This window comes from Protopterus annectens, chromosome 1.part1 (genome assembly GCF_019279795.1).
Source record: "Protopterus annectens isolate FY-2018-M chromosome 1.part1, PAN1.0, whole genome shotgun sequence".
Classification (NCBI taxonomy): Eukaryota; Metazoa; Chordata; order Ceratodontiformes; family Protopteridae; genus Protopterus; species Protopterus annectens.
Window position 1 is genome coordinate 1,935,872,235 of NC_056726.1, and position 15,028 is coordinate 1,935,887,262.

Genomic DNA, 15,028 nt, shown 5'->3' on the forward strand with positions numbered 1-15,028 from the left:
AACTAACATTAAGGTAGTGCCTGCACTATGTTTGCACCTGCTATATGAAGTCAAAAGTTTGGTATTCAGCAGTTCAAATGGGTCCACACCTCATTTGCATATTCACCATGCTCAGAAATCTGAATTGATACTATAAAAAGATAACCAAGTAGCTGGGGAACTTGAAGGTGAGGAGACTTGTATATTTGGAGAAAACAGAAGATTGCTGTTCCTTTTGATTTATCTACAGAGAAAGCTTCTAATCTTCCTAAATTATGATTGTATTTTCAAGTAAATTCTAGAGTTTGCAACATGTTACAAAGCAAATTATATATATGTAGTAGAAAATGGAACTTTTATCTGTATGCACTTCTTATGGTTCACTGTTGGTATAGGCATTTTTGGCAGTCCTGCTATGTCATTACATGCCAATCGACATATGTTAAAGTCCATCATGGAAGTGCAAGTATGTTCCACTAGGACCTCTGAGGACATACTTAGAGTTGTTGATGTGGCATAGGCTGATGTGCATGACTGCCTCCACCTTGTGGCCAATTCAATGGCTTGGGTGAATGACATGATGGAATGGGCAGTGTCTGTGATGGAAAATTTGCTGTGAGGGGGGACAGCATCCACATGGATGTAGGTCAACAGCATCATCTAATGTTAGCCAGTGCAGGCATGCCTGATCACACACCTTTAGTGGCACTACTTCCACTGCTCCATCAGTAGTTGAGCTGTCAACACCCAGAACTGGTTGGCCATGGGAGTCATGGTCCTGGGTATAATAGTGAGGACAGCTCATCCAGCAGACATCAGTCACATTCAGGTAGCAGCAGCAAATCTGACCATGGGCATGTACATGCCAGTGCAATTCCCACAAAGCCAGTTCTCACAGTTGGGGGCAACAATGATGAACTGTTACCTCTACCATGTACAGCTCACACCTGTCTGACATGCCAGGACATAGAACTAGACCATAGATTGGCTGTGTTCTTGCAGAAACTCACACACATTTCGCATTGAGTGCCCATAGTGACACACACACATGACAGGTACATAGGTCATTCATGAGGCTTATGGCTCATTCTGTCTCAGTGGCCATTTAATAATTTATCAACATTTCTGCCTACCTGTCTTTCTTACTCACATGTATTCACTACTTTTTGTGTAAGCTTTGGCCTTTTAAACAGCCCCTTCCCAAACAACACCCTGTGCAAATGATGATAACTGTGCCAAAGACATGCTGTAGGTGAAATGGACACTCTAAATTGGCCTTAGTCATGAGTGCATGCATGTGTGTGCCTTCTGTGGAAGGTTAGGCACCAGGCTGTCATTTCGACACTGTAATACTCCACTGCCAATTATGAGTAGACAGGTGATCCACTGTGGTGACCCCTAACCAGGAAAACCTGAAAGAAGAAGAAGAATCCTTGATTCTATCTTTTGTCTTAAGGGATATATAAGTCTTTTGTCTGATACACAGGATGCATAGCTGATGGTGTGCTTAGCATTTATGTGTTTGTGATGCTGTTTAGAAAATTGTACTGCTTTCTTACAGGTTTTACTAGTGTGTGCATCTTTGACGCATGAGGCCTATTAGTTGATAGAGAACACATCCATTGACATAAATCAGTCCTGTCACATATTAATGTCATTGCTGTAAAACTCACTCACCTTTTACTTAGGCACAGTAGCAAGTAACAGTATGCAAGGATCTGCCATTCATTTCTGTTCTTAGCCATTTATTTTCCTATTCCAAGTTTAACACTTACCTTGATAGTCCAGCAGTTACAAGTCTTTGAATTCTGGGCTGACTCTGTGTGATGCTAGCAGTGCATGTTATCCATTGTCTCTTGGCCAGGATGAGGGAATATTATGCATGCCTACATCTACCTACACCCACAGCAGCTGGTGGTTCCCCCTCTGACTCCTCACTTGTGTGTGGGTATGGTGACCTTGCTAGTGGTGATGGGATTTGTGTCTCCTTCCCCTTGGTGTTCCTATTGATGTTGTTTTCTCAGGATAATATTGTGAAGGATAGCACAGACAGTGAAACTTCCAGCACAAGTATGGGGTTTGTACTACAGGGATCCCCCTCAAATATCAATGCACTGGAACCATGACTTCAGAAGCCCAAACACATGCTCTGTGACATTTCTTGTTTGAATGTGTGCCTCATTATAGTGTTCTTCAGTGGATGTGTGTGCATTTCTGATGGGTGTCATCAGCCACAGTTCAAGTGCATACCTTACATCACCCAGTAAATGACCTTGTGAGATATCTCCTCTAGAAAACCTCTGATAGAGTTAAGAGTTGTGCCAGATATGGGAGTCGTGTTAACTGTCAGGGTTGCCAGCACACACATTCAGGATGATTCCTTAACTTTACACATGACCTGGCAGTTAATGGAGTGGAAGCCATTTCTTTTTATGTACACGCTTCCCTGTTCCCTGGTTGGTGCTTTAATCTCAATGTGTATGCACGCTATGGCACCCAGGACTTCAAGAACGTATACTACAGGGTAAAAATCCAGCATAGTTGTAACTTTGTCTATAGGTGTACAGGAAAATAATATGTAGTCACCAGCATGTAGTAGCATTGCATTCAGGAATTCATGGAGGATCCTGGATGCTGATACCTGTGACACCCCCAACATATCCCCTTTTAGTCCCTGGAAGGTTTCTGTAGCTAATATACTGAGTGCTACACATACCTTAGTTTCCACAGGTATTGGTTCCACTTGATTTCCTCTTGCTGTCAGTTAAGGATGACAGGGATTGCAGAGTTTCTGCAGTGTGTCTCTATCTACCCTTTATCACTCTACAATTTCTACCTCATGAAGACTATGAAATGTTAAATGGCACTTAAACACCTTTCTCCCTTTTGGCCAAGGTCTATTAGCAGCAGCAGCAACATACACTTGGGCCTTGCACATACATCTGCTGAAGAAAAATAGTAGCCCCTAACTTTCTGTACAGAGTAGTTTCCATGGCTGTATTCCAATAGGTTTTGGTATTTGAAGCCAAAACCTGCACTGAGTGTACACAATTACTTTATAGCTTGTTGAATAGCTTCTACATCTTGGCTTGGTTGATTGGCATACAACTCAGCCGCTTATGTTGTAATTAGCATGCCACTCTGTTTACCATGTTTATGCAGCTCTACATGCTGTACAGAGCCACTTTCTGAATACAAATCAGTGCGCTACTATGTGCTCATCACACCACTATGTGCACATGGTTTTAGTGAACCATGTAGGCTGTACTGAATCTGAAGCAAATGTTTTAAATAAAAAACAATACTCTTTTCAATGGGTTTTACGGGATCTTTTACATCCACTGGAGCTACCACCAGCTCACAGCTGGAGCCTCAGTTTAACATCTCATCTGAAGGACAGCACAGTCCTGAGTGCAGCAACCAACTCACGCCAAAGGTGAGTAAGTTACTTGTTGTGCCACTAAAATCTTTATTAAATCATCACATTTTAAATGGTACCACGGCTATGTCATTACATCTGTACAAACAATCCTAAATGGGCTGCAGCATATTTGGGAGGGCTGAAGATGTCTTCCCATTGTTTCTTTATAAAATGTCTTTCTGTTCTATTTTCCCAATCTTTTTATTTTACCCTGATTGATTCTTATAGTTAACATGCAATGTCTGATATGCCCTACTGATTATCCCTTTTTAACAACATCTTATATTCTAGACTTAACTAAAAACTCTACTAGAGCTTGTCTTTCACTTAGCACTCCACTAACCCTTTCAATTTGCCTATGTTCTTTTATCAAGCCTCGATAGGGAAGGCAATCTCTAACTGCAGAACAAACTGCTGCTTTACCTCATTCCACTCTATTACCTTTCATACCCATTTTTCTGTCAAATGCCTTTTTTCATTTTCTATTTACCTCCAGGAAATTCCAGCTGCCATTTGTCTAGTTTCTATTACTTCCCTTGCAGACATCCCCATTGGAAAAATCTCCTTTTTCAAGCTCTACATTTATTACAATGCTTTCTCCTACTTTATAAATATACTATTCTGTATAGTTGCTACTATTGTCCTTCAAGACTTCCATCCAAAATCCTAGTCTGTCTTCAGCTCTCAAACCACCTCCTGTTTCATCATCAAACTTTTCTACTTTGATTCATAACTATCTACTTGAACAATGTTTATGGACCTTATCTAAATAGCTTTAGAGAACCCCTTTAGATCAGGCAACCATAAACCATTTTGCTCTGTGGGGAGAATCACTGTGCCCCACTTGGATCTTGCCCTCATCACCTCCGAAATACATAGATAGAGTAAAGATATATGCCAGTGCAAGCATTTTCCCTGCTAGCAACACTCTTGTTACCACAGATCTACCATTATTGCTGCTTTCCTCTTCTATCCCAGTAGTGGCAGCTCTTGTAATCAGTACTGTTAATCCCCTATTCCATTGTCCCTGATATTCTGCTAAATGCCCACCTTTAAACCCTTTCTCTGTTCTGCTCATTTCTATCCAATTGTGCCTGCTGTAACAGTATTGCTTGCACCCTACACTCCTTAATATAATTTAATACTCTGGCTTTTGTCTATAATCTGTGAAGCCATTTACATTCTGTCTTAATATTAACAAAAACAGCTATGTTCATGAAAAGCTATTATTCGGACATAGTATACATGACAGTTCTTACAGGTTTCCATCATGTAGCTTACATGCCTATGCTAATGACTGGTGGGTGACCTTGTATGTTGTTGCTGCTTCTAATCTCTATTTGAACCTATGCCACACTTTCCATGACTTTTCACTTCAAAACAAAAAAAAAACTAAATACATTTCTAAAGAAAATGCCTTTTACCTCACAGCAAACACAAAAAACTATATACACCTTCCAATAAGGAACTTAACACCCTCAAATAGTAGCAGGTACAGCAAATAAAAGGTTGTACCCACAGGAATTGCTTATTCTAAAATTAAGGTTAACCCCACTAAGGCACATGTCAGAGCCTGTGTTCCCACTTAAAGATTGCAATCTCTTATTAATGTATCTATATTCCCCTCCCAGATGTGAAAAAAAGCATACAAAGTTTCAGTAAGCAAAAAAGTAGACTGTTCTTAAATAAAAAAAAAAATGAATTAAATCATACATGTTATATTTATTGAGTTAAAGTACTAAGTCTGCAGGACAGGCAACAACTTGTACAGCTAACCACTTCTCAGAGTTTTAAACTTTAAACACACTCTGGCTAGGCTTATAAATGCCCTAGGGCAGATAGCCTAGTATGAACCTATGAACCTATATCACTTCTGTGTCACTGTTAGACAGAGGCACAGTATACTAACCTCAAAAAAAAAGGCATAGCAAAATTCATTTAAAATGGGTGGTGAAAGCCAAACACACTCTTGCTAGGCTTATAAATGCCCTAGGGCAGATAGCCTAGTATGAACCTATGAACCTATGAACCTATGAACAAAACCAACAAGAGAATGGAGAAAGGAGATTCTGCCAATAGGGATGACTGCAATTAGGGATATAGACAATAAGCAAGAGGGGACCAGAATTTATTGGAGAAAACTGGCAAATGAACCAAGGTATTGGGAGCAAATAACTAGAGAGGGAAAGATAATAGAATGGGAAGATGCCTAGAATTTATATGGACTGCAGGTTAGAGATTGCCTTCCCTATCAGGGATTGCTATCAGAGTTTAGGCAAAGAGAAAGAAATATGGGGTTCCTAAATGAAAGACCAGCACTGGTAGAGTTTTTAATAGAATCGAGAACAGAAGCTGTCATTAAAAAGGGAATAATTAGTAGAGCATATAATATATTACATGATAATTATAAGACTCAATCAGAGGAGGTTAGAAAGGACTGGGAAGAGAGACTGGATAAATAATTCACAAAGAAACAATGGGAGGATATATTTATGTCTCCCAAATATACAACAAAATTTAGAAGATGTAGGATTTTTGCCTAGAAATGTTTACAAAGATATTTTTATACCCCAAGTAGACTCCAGAGATTTTTTTCTCAGGCAGACAGTAACTACTGAAGGTGTGAAGGAGAAGAAAGTGATGGTTGGGAACATATTTTCTGGAGTGCAGTGAGTTGGCAGACTTTAAGGATTCCCTGTGGGATGCACTGTTGTAGATGCTGGGTGAGCAGATTGGTCTGACGAAGGAGATGGTTTTTCTGAGCTCTAATACAGAATTGGAATAGCCTATGCATGGTAAGGCCTTGCTCTGTCTAATAATGGTGGCTGCCAAAAAAGCAATTACTAGAAAACAGAAATCAAAATCTAAAACAACTATACTGGAAATAGTGAATATAGTAATAGAGATAAAACAACTGGAACTGAGATCTTTAGAAAGGAGCAAACTACATAGGAAAACAATGGGAATTGTGGGAACAATACATACAAGGGAGGAATGAGGTCTAAAAGTTGGCAGGACTTAAATGAGCTATGTAATGTCTGAGTGAGAAAGATTGGGTAGATTATAAGTGATGTATAATTACAACTGGGACTGTGTGAGTATGGTTTGTGATATAAACTGCTTGCAACTAGGATTGTGTCGGTGTGATTTGTTTTCATTTGTATAAATGTAAGATTGCCTGTGTAGTAAGGGATGGCTTAATAAAGATGTTTCTTGTTAAAAAAGGCAGGAATTTAATAATTTATGTAATATTGCTTAGGTTATATGATATATAACAATATATGTGAAGTATAATGTTTGTTATGTCAGTATAGTTTGATTACGTTTGGATAAATGCACATTTCCCTATGTCACAAGTGATAATTCAGTAAAGGTGTTTGAAAAAAAAAAAAACATTTTAAACTTAATTTCCTGGTTTACCTGTTTTTTTTTTTAATTTTCAGTCAGCTGCTTTCCAATTTCATTTAAAAGCTAATAGCATTGCGCCTCACCGATTTCTGAAATAATTGTCAATATCCTTTTAAAAGTTAATTACACTGCACTTTGCAGATTTCACTCAGAACACACTATTCAGACCTCTCAAAGGGTCATAGGTTCATAGGTTCATACTAGGCTATCTGCCCTAGGGCATTTATAAGCCTAGCCAGAGTGTGTTTGGCTTTCGCCACCCATTTTAAATTAATTTTGCTTTGCCCTTTTTCGAGGTTAGTATACTGTGCCTCTGTCTAACAGTGACACAGAAGTGATACCCGGGGTAAACCTATGATCTCCCATCCACTCATCAAGATTCCTCTTGAAGAGAGTCAATGAGGGACTCTGCCTAACCTGGACTGGGATTTTATTCCAGAGTGAAGGGAGCCTCAGGGTTATGCTGTCTCTCCAGCATGTCCTATTTATTTCAGTGCTGAGGTTCAAGTCTCTCAAGCGCGTTGCTCGATGGGATTTGGATTTTCTGAGGTGCAGCATGTCCATTAATTCCGGGTTGGACATGGCTTTATACGTCAGGCACAGATCGCCTCTGAGCAGGCGGTATGCCACTGAGTAGAGCTGGAGTTTCTTTAACCGGGCAGCATATGGCATCTGTTTGAGCCCTTTGATCCTCTTGGTGAGGTACTTTTGGGGTCTTTCCAGTTGCTGCAGGTGTCTGGTAAGGTACATCCCAAAAGGGGCATTGTACTCAATTATGGGCCTGATGAGGGATGAGTAAAGTGGCACGATGACCTCCCCTGATCTAGATGTGAATCCCTTCATGATTAGGTGGGCTATATAAAATGTTTTTCTAACCACTTTGGCCACGTGGTTGTCAAATGAGAGATTGCTATCAACTTGGGTCCCCAGGTCCCTAATTACTTCTTCTGTACTTAATGGATTACCACCTATGTGGTAATTTGTGGGCACTTTGTTTTTGCCAAAGGGGATGACAATACACTTTTTGGCGTTTAGCTTGAGACCATGGCTCTGGCACCAGTTGTCTGTTTCTATGAGGCCCTTCTGGAGGATGCTTGTGACAGCTGGAGAGTCGATTATGGTGCCCAGTTTGCAGTCATCTGTGAACTTGGTCAGCCACAGTCCTTCCGTGTTTGCCTGTACCTCCGAGAAATATATACTGAGCAAGAGAGGTCCCAGGACTGAGCCTTGTGGGACGCCACTTGTAACTGGTTTGGAGTCTGACATGGCTCCAGCAATTCTAACCATGCGGGTTCTGTCCTTGAGCCAGTTTGCAACCCATCTAGTGACATAGGGGTTTATATTTAAGCTGGTGAGCTTATCTATAATGCCCGAGTGGGGGATTGTATCGAAGGCTTTTGCGAGGTCCAGGTAGGCTGTGTGGACCACATTCCCCTCGTCAATGGCCTTGGTGACTGTTTCAAAGAAATCAACCAGGTTTAAGAGGCAGGATCTGCCCTTAACAAAGCTGAACTGGGTAGGATCCAGTGTCTGTAGGTCCCCAATATCTTTATTAATGAGGTCCATGATGATCCTTTCCATAGCTTTGCAGACCAAGCTAGTCAGGCTTATGGGACAATAGTTTCCAGGATCCGTTGAGGCACCACCTTTGTGGAGAGGGACCACTGTTGCATTACGCCACTCTTTGGGTACATATCCTGTAGTAAGGCTGAGATTGAACAGTAGTTTTATGTTTGGGTTTAGCTCTTCAAGGAGTTCATGTATGATGCAGCCCGGGACACCGTCTGGTCCCATTGATGCTGTGTTTTTTGCTTTGGAGAGGCCGGCTCTTACCTGAGCATCTGAGATGTCAGGGGGCAGCACTCTGCTGGGATAGATATTCGCCCTTTTGGTGGGGAGGTGGGGAGATGTTTGCGCTGAACCTGTCAGCTAGGATGTTGGCAATGTCTGTGGGTTCGGTGTATTTTTTGTCATTTTGGACTAATTCTGAGCATATCTGAGAATTCCCACCCAGGTTCCTAACATAACTAAAGAAAGCCTTGTGATTATCCTTATTATCCTGTGCAATTTTTCTCTCGAAGCTAGCCTTAGACGATTTTATGAGTGCCTGTAGTTTTTTGCTAATACTGATCAGAGATGCCTTCCCTTTTTGGGATTTTGCTCTATCATGTAGTAGCTTCCTCCTTCTATTGTATAGTTTATTTATGGCTGGGGTCCACCAGACAGGACGTCTGCCTTTGGAGGATTGGGTCTTGGTTTTATTTGGGATTGCATGATCCATGCATTCCTGAAGGTGTTAATAGAATGTGTTTATAAAGGATTCTGAGGTCTGGGCCATATTTTCCTCAGGCCCGGGGGTTTTAAAGGATTCCACCTCAGTTTTGAGGAGTGTGAAATTTGCTTTAGAGAAGTTTTTCACTGTGGTTTTCTGGGCAGGGGTTGGGGTCGGGATGTGAATATCCAGTGAGATTAGTTTATGGTCTGATCTTACCAGTGAGGGATACACTTCTGGTCTGGAGCATAGAGTCCCCATGTTGGTGATGATCAGGTCCAGTATGTTTTCCCCTCTTGTGGGAGTTGTAACAAGTTGTTCCATAGCATTTGGGTTTATAAATTCTAGGAACCTTTGGGCTAGAGTGTTGGAGCTAGAGTAATGCTCCCAGTCTATGTTTGGGTAGTTGAAGTCACCCAATATAATGGTGTTTGGAGAGACCTTCATATTTTCCAGTGTTCTCAGGAAGGCCGAGTGGGGTTCCTGGGTTTGGGAGGGTGGTCTGTAGCAGGCTATAAACTGGAAGGCAGTTTACCCACTGTTAGTTGCACATGGATAGTCTCTGATGCTTCGTGCTGTGCCACCAACCTGGAGGTGTGGGTATCTTTGATGAATATTGATACTCCCCCTCCTTTTGTGGTTCGGTCCAAGTTTTGGGGCCGAAAAGCATGGTATGAGGTATAACCTGGTAGTGCTGGAGTGCTCTCGGGAGCCTTGAACCAGGTTTCTGTTACTGCACAGATATCGATATTCTCCATGCTAAAGAGAGTTTCGAGTGTATGCACCTTGAGGTTTAGACTTTTGGCATTGAGTAGCATTACTCTTAGTTTCTTATCCCTTGTGATACCTATGGAGGTGGGTTTGTCTTTTGAGCCTTGCCTAAAAAAGGCGCTATGGGGCTAGCATGAGCCTTTGTCAATATCCGAAAGCCCATGGGTAACAGGTGCAAGCCATCCCTAGCGAAGCATCGTGGCTTGTCGAGCATGTCATCCCAGGCTGACAGGCACTGGATCCCCTTTGAATGACACCAATACTTAAGCCAATTGTTGAAATTGATCATCTTGTCTTCATATTGTGGCATCATTCTTGGTGAGGGTAAGATGCTACTTAAGGTCAGGGTCATACCAGCCTGGGCTACATGCTCAGAGAGCTCCTCTACGTCTCTTTTCATGTAGTCCAGGGAGGTACGTCTCAGGTCATTCACACCAGCATGGACAATGACTGAGTCATATTTGTACTTGCCTTGGAGTGACCTGAGTGCGTGTGTTATGTGGCGGATCCTAGAACCTGACAGGCAGCTCACCGTGACCTTCTCCGTGTTCAGTCTGGTGAGCGGGACGTCAGTGTGCCTGACGATAGAGTCACCTATTACAAGTGTATCAGGTGTGTTGTTTAGCCTTAAGGGCTGTGACTGTTCGGCACACTGGCTTTGTGAGCTATGTGTTACACATGTTTTGTTTTGGGGTAGCGGTTTCTTGGGTGTCTGCTTTGGAGGTCTCTGCTGCTTAGGCAGATTTTTATTTAGAGCCTCCGAGTATGTTTTTGTGTGTTTATGTGTTTGGTTTGCTGTCGTGGTAGGTCTATGTGAGACTGGAATTGTAGTGAGTGTGGTTTCCTTCTCCTCCTGACTGGTTACGCCAGTACTGAGTTGAGAGAGCTTAGCCTCCAGTTTGGCTATATGGTTGCATCTCTCACATGTGTTGGAATTTGTTGAGAGGAGGAGAGGGTTGTCTGTGTACATGAGGCAGTTGTAACATTGCCTCAAGATTCCCAGATTCACCAGCTGGACCGGAGAGGAGATTGACAACTGACCTTTGGACATGCTAAAATAGTATTGGGAATTCCTTTATAATTGAAAAAAGGGCCAATGGGGAACAAGGTACTCAAGGGGAGTTTGTGAGGGTGTAGTGCTTTTAATTTTTTAGTGCTGACTTAGTGAGCAAGTGCCAAGTAACTTAAATGCAAAAATGACAAACAGTAATTTTCTTTCAAGTGAAACAAGGAAATAAGTACAGTAAGCAATGCAGATATCACTAGGGATCCACAGAAGCGCTGAAAAGCTGTGTTTTAGGTGGAATTAGCATTTCAGGGAAATAACAAGCAAACAAACAACAAGCATACAAACAAAGCTAGATTCAGCAGGCCTGGATCTAGTCTATGCTGCAGCAAACAAGGTGTACCAATTTCAGTAAGAAACGGCTCAAATATGCAGGCACTATAAGCCTTTAACCAGAAATTCCCAGCTCAGAAGGGCAGAGTCCAGCCTTTCCTCCCACAAGAGTCATGTTTAATTGCTGCATCTGCAAGCTGCAAGCTGTTTGTCTTCAGCAAAAAGCATGTGCAAATGGCAAACCCCCAACTAGTTACTTTGCAAAGAACTTGTCATATTCACCTTTCATCACTTTCTCAACTTTTAGGTATTTCAGTTTAAAAATCTTGTCTAGAGATTAAATTGAGAACATTAATCTCAATATTCACCTCTATAAAAGCAGGTGCCATTATTATCTTTTAATTCAATATATAAACTGATTAGTTTGTATTTACATATTTGCATTCTACCACCAGCAGATGCAGCAAGCCAAGATCTTAATATTATTTTAACTGTATATTGTTTTCTTCCAGTCTGTCTTATCTTGTCACAATGTAAAGTCTAGATACATTACAAATAAAAAAGTGGTTTCTTACTTTAATATCAGTATCATTTACAGCAGTTACTGATAAAACACCCCATCTCACATTTAAAATTCCTTTCACTGCATACTATACCAAACTTCTTTAAAAACAAGAACTAGTTATGCAAATATTAATCTTCTTCTTCTTTTTCTTTTGGCTGTTCCTGTTAGGGATCACCACAGCAGATCACCTGTTTCCATTTCTTCCTGTCGTCTGCATCTTGCTCTGTCACACCAACCACCTGCATGTCCTCTCTCACCACATCCATAAACCTTATCTTAGGCCTTCCTCTTTTCTTCTTACCTGGCAGCTCCATCCTTAGCATCCTTTTCCCAATATACCCAGCATCGCTCCTCAGCACATGTCCAAACCAATGCAATCTCGCCTCTCCAGCTTTGTCTCCAAACCGTCCAACCTGAGCTGACCCTCTAATATATTGATTCCTAATCCTGTCCATCCTCGTCAAACCCAGTGCAAATCTTAACATCTTTAACTCTGCCATGTCCAGCTCTGACTCCTGTCTTTTTGTCAATGCTATGGTCTCCAGCCCATATAACATAGCTGGTCTCACAACCCTCTTGTAGACCTTCCCTTTCACTCTGACTGGTACCCGTCTGTCACAAATCATTCTTGACATGCTTCTCCACCCACTCCACCCTGCCTGTACTCTCTTCTTCAACTCTTTCGCACACTCAACATTACTCTGAACTGTTGATCCCAAGTATTTAAACTCATCCACCTTCACCAGCTCTACTCTCTGCATCCTCACAATTCCTCTATCCTCCCTCTCATTCACACAGATATATTCTGTCTTTGTCCTGCTGACTTTCATTCTTCTCCTCTCTAGAGCATATCTCCATCTGTCCAGGGTCTCCTTACCCTGGTCCACCTTAAACGTATTGGTCACTCCCACTGCAGACCTCACCACTGTCACACTACCCTTGTACATATCCTGTACCACTCTTACATACTTCTCGGCCACTCCAGACTTCCTCATACAATATCACAACTCCTCTCTATGCACCCTGTCATATGCTTTCTCTAAGTCCACAAAGGCACAATGCAACTCCTTCTGACCTTCTCTGTACTTCTTCAACACTCTCAGAGCAAACTTCACATCTGTAGTGCTCTTTCCTGGCATGAAACCACACTGCTGATCACTAATAATTACCTCCCTTCTTAACCTAGCTTCCACTACTCTTTCCCATAACTTAATGCTTTGACTAATCAGTTTTATCCCTCTGTAGTTACGTCAGCTCTGCACATCACCATTATTCTTAAAAATTGATACCAAAACATTTTTTCTCCACTCTGCAGGCATCCTCTCACTTTCCAAGATTTCATTAAACAATCTGGTTATACAAATATTAATAAGAACAAAAATGTTTTACTTATAGTTCCTTCTTCATGCCATTTAGTGTTGTTCTAAGTATTAATGCCATAAAGTAGGGTTTATGCTTGACAGTTTTTCTACCAGTTTAACATTGTCAACAAACCTGCCAGCTTTGTAATTCACTTATTCTTGCAGAACCAAAGTCCGCTTGTCTAAACCAGCCTTACAGTTCTCCCATATATTCAATAACTTCACAATGTTACTCATCTTTTTCCAGATCATATCAATCTCCCAACACCATTTGCTGGTTTGAGTGCAAGGTAAGCCTGATTCTTCAAAGTCAGCTCCTGGACTTTTTTTCTTTTGTTAAATCATTTTCCATTGGATCAATAGAAATTATTTCACTGAACTATGATCTCTGCAGGTATCCTTATTATCAGAAGATCAAGAAGAAGGGACACCTTCTGTTTGCCGGCTCAGTCTTTATGACTAAAATTGTATTTCTTCAATAGCTTGTTATACATAAAAGACATCACTGGCCTTCTAGAAAGAAGCATTGTAAAGGCAGCTCAGTAGAGGAACTTGCATCTCATAGTTGTCTCTTGACATCACTTGGGTGATAGGACAAAAAATGCTCCTCTTCTGCCTGGAATGCAGAAAATAATAATTTCCACAAGCACACTGGTATCCTCAGTTTTTAATACTTTTTTCCCTCCTGCTACAGTTTTGTCAGGGGCAGCTCTTTTTACTGGTAGGTTTATATCTTTACTAAAATAGATCTATGCTGATTTCAAATAGCCAGATTCTGAGCATAACCAGAGTATGCCCTCTCAATTAACTAATTTTGCTGTGAAATACTACTCCATTTGCTTATTTGTTAAGTGTATATTACTAACGCAATCTAGTTCTTCTAGTTCCTCTAGTATAGTAAAAAATCTAAAGTTTTCTATGCATGGTCTATTTTCGAACTTCGATACTTTTAGACACGTCTCTTCTTGAGAATTCCTTTGTGCATCCAGTGTTTCCTTTACTTCAGTCAATGTTTTCTGCAGTGTTATCAGCTCATTAGAATACCTAATTAAAATGTATTCTATTTTTGTCCATCCTTTTGTCATTTGACTGTACATACAGTATATAGAGTTTCACTTATTTTAAACACATTGGAGTATAATTGAACAATATTTTCTTTAAATTACTGAAATTCATCTCATGCAGTAAAACTAAAACTTAAACTATTTTACCGAACAACTGTGGGGTACTTCCTAACTAGTGTTTTATCTTCTTCTTTTCTGGTTAATTTTCATTTACATTTTGCAAATTATTTCTCTCTTTGCGTCTAGGCAGTTTAATTGCTAGCCAGTGACTAAATTTTATTCAGATTGATAATTTGTACTATTTTTTAGAAATTTCTCAGTTTTCACAGTGGGGGAGTTATAAAACAAATGCTGCTTAGTTGGTAGTCATCTTTAAAAACATCCTTTTCTTATACATGAGAAGAATAGACCAAATACACGTGCTCTCAGTACAAACTGTCCCTATTATCTAGCTACCCAGTACAGAATATTGGACAAAGAGAAGGGAATAATGCATCACTGAGTTATGTAACACACAAAGTAAAAGAAAGAGGGGAAAAATGAATGAAAGGTACTGAAGGTATGAAAAGGTGGCAGGATATTTGACACGTGTTCTGGGATGATGAATAGCTGAGGAAGTCTAGGAAGAAGTGAGGGAAGATTTATAAAATATTCAAGAGCCATATCAATGTGAAATGAAAGTTTCTTATCTGAGACTGGAAAAATAGGTATGAAGAAGGAAGATATAACTTTTAATGATATGAATGTAGTTGGTAGCAATGCTCATGTCTAAAATATGAAAGAGGAGCAAATGAGGACTGACAAAAGAGAGAGGTATCACATCACAAAAAGGTAACAGAGAAGAGCGA